At 44.5% G+C, this 2,663-nt stretch overlaps 1 long non-coding RNA gene across 1 annotated transcript; it reads left to right on the plus strand.

Annotated features, from left to right (window-relative positions):
• The first annotated feature begins 1,022 nt into the window (after positions 1–1,022).
• On the plus strand, positions 1,023–1,621 carry LOC107301932. The gene is made up of 3 exons (XR_001549349.1): positions 1,023–1,088; positions 1,208–1,300; positions 1,582–1,621. It is a non-coding gene; the product is annotated as an uncharacterized LOC107301932 (long non-coding RNA).
• Positions 1,622–2,663: the final 1,042 nt, after the last annotated feature.

A 2,663-nucleotide genomic window follows, 5' to 3' on the forward strand; every position in this document is an offset into this window, starting at 1 on the left:
GGGGGGGGGGGGTTCCCAGCACTGACTGAAAATTGGACAGCTCATAAATTCAGAAAAAGGAATACATTTATTAGGAGAATAAAACAATGAAAAATAAATTAAACTTAATTAAAACTTAAATTAAATAATCGCCCTAAAACTTGCCGTTGTAAAAGCAGCCTTTGTTTCCTCCCAGTACACAACAGAGTTTCAGGAACATCTCCGTGACGTCAACCTCCACTTTGAAGATATTGTGTTGTTAAATGCAGAGGGAAGGCAGGACTTGGAGACCTTCAGAAAGAGCCAGGTGGACCTGATCAACTTTGCTGACTTCACAGCAGAGGTGAGTCTATTACTGGGGGAAAGAGAGAGAAGTCCTGCACTCTGAGCCTATGGAGATCCTCGATCATCCAGGCCATGGCTGTCCCAAAGGTGCAGCTGGACTTTCTTGGTTAGAAAAGTCCAGTTAGGAAGTCCAGTTGCCTTTTGGAAAAACACCTTTGGACTCCCATTTCTGTCCACAACTACAGATGCAGAAGTCGGTATGTAGAAGTCACTACCCTTCGAGGTAGTCCAGACAAGACCCTCAGGCCATGATTACTAACTCCACCTTTACTGTCAGGTTACAGTAACAGCATGTAAGCATGCGGGAAAGTAACAGCATTCCATGTTTTGCTGTATGCTCTGTGCTGGGGCATGATGTCACGCTGGCCACATGACTGTGGAAACGTCTCCAGACAATGCTGGCTCTTTGACTTAAGAAATGGAGATGAGCACCACCTCCTAAAGTTGGTCACGATTAGCAGGATATAATCCGCAGGGACACCTTACAGTAACAGAAGCTTGCAAGTTTGAAAGCTCCTCTCCCATCTCCCGCCTTTACTTTCCAGAGAACTAGGGAAGGTCCCATCTGAGACACTTTTGACACCTCCATTCCTTCTGCGGACTGAGATTCCTTCTGTCTGACTCAGCTACTTATTTCCTCCCCCCAAGGATATTCTCACAGCCCGCTAAATGGCTAATTATTTCTCTTGCAGATGCGCAACCCTGTGGTGAGGACCGATGTTGAAGGATTGGCGGTAGATCTTGAAAGGTTGAGTAACGTTCAGGTGGGGAAACCAGAAGAGATGGGTGGCCATTTATAGGGAGGGAAGCAGGTCACCAAAGTCTTTCTCAAACTCCCATCCTCACTTCCCAGCCAACCCAGAGATGTTGATGTTTCCTGCAGAGCGACAGAACTCTGGCAGAACGATTGGTTGAGGAAGCCCTGAAGCTCAAAAGAATCCAGAACCAGATGGTCCTCCCAATAGAGACCCTTGTGGTAAGCCTTCAGAGAAGCATACCAAGGAACCTCCATTTGAAATTCAGCAAGACAGCTCCTAGCTTTTCATTATTCATGGAAATCTTTTGAACACGGTAGAGGAACCTTCTCCAACATGCTGCCCTCTAGATGGGGCCCATTCTGGTTAGGAATTCTGCAAGGTGCAGTCTGAGCAGGGGGCTCAAAGCTAGTGCTTCTGGTTCTATTTGAATGGAGGAGGAAGCATGTGATTGATGTTTCATGAGACCAAATTAATTTGTTTTATTTCATTCTGTTTATAGGCACAACTGAAAGAAAGTCTCCAGTTTTTAGCAACCATGTCACCTAGCTTCCAGGTATTGTTATTATAGGTGAAATAATTTCAGGGGTGCAATATCTATCTATCTATCTATCTGTCTGTCTGTCTGTCTGTCTGTCTGTCTGTCTGTCTGTCTGTCTGTCTGTCTGTCTGTCTGTCTGTCTGTCTGTCTGTCTATCCATCCATCCATCCATCCATCCATCCATCCATCCATCCATCCCATCTTCCACCTTTCCTTAGCAACAGAAATTTTGGGCTCAATTGCAGTCGTAAGTCGAGGACTACCTGTACAGTGCTTCTGCATTAGCCCTTCTACAGCTATCTCATCTATGAAAATTCTGTTTTCTGCATCAAACATGGACCAGAAGTCCTGCTTAGCCCAATGCAAAATCTGCATTTAAGAAGAGACGTTGCTTTCATTCTGCTCTGGAGACTGAACTAATCATTGAAGGATATTTCACCTCTCGCCTGTTACGGGGTAATGAATGCAGATTCCAGCAGAAACGTCTTGCACAATTAAAGATTAAGCAGATAGCTTGCTTTTGTGGGCAACCAGGACAACCAGCTGGGCCATAATTACAGACAAACGGAAAACACCTTGTTATCAAACAGAGGAACCGGTTACTCCTTTCCATAAATGTAAAACGCCTTATGCCTTTTCTACCCAGAACATTTCCATTTGAACAATGGAAGGCGACTGATTGTGCATGCAAAAAATAAATTAAATAAGCACACGCATTAATGTTCTGGTTGGCAACACACACTCGTGGGCACCTGGGTACGCATAGCAACTCCAGATGCTATCTATGGTATGCTACAATAGATTCTTATAATTTTGTGCTAAGTGCCTAAAACGTTGGTTTGGCTGCTGCATCCTTCTGCAGATAAATGATTGGGACCATGGCGTCAACTCGGGCAGTCATATTGATCAACACCAGCTCTTCCTCAGTGAGTTGAATTCCAATAAGGCCATGATTTTGAGAGATGGCCCAACATATCTGGAAGATTCCACCTCTGATAAATGAAGGCAAATATATGTGTTCAGGAAAATGTTGCAGGATCCAG

This window comes from Protobothrops mucrosquamatus, unplaced genomic scaffold, assembly GCF_001527695.2.
Source record: "Protobothrops mucrosquamatus isolate PMUCROS unplaced genomic scaffold, P.Mucros_1.0 scaffold19746, whole genome shotgun sequence".
Taxonomy (NCBI): domain Eukaryota; kingdom Metazoa; phylum Chordata; class Lepidosauria; order Squamata; family Viperidae; genus Protobothrops; species Protobothrops mucrosquamatus.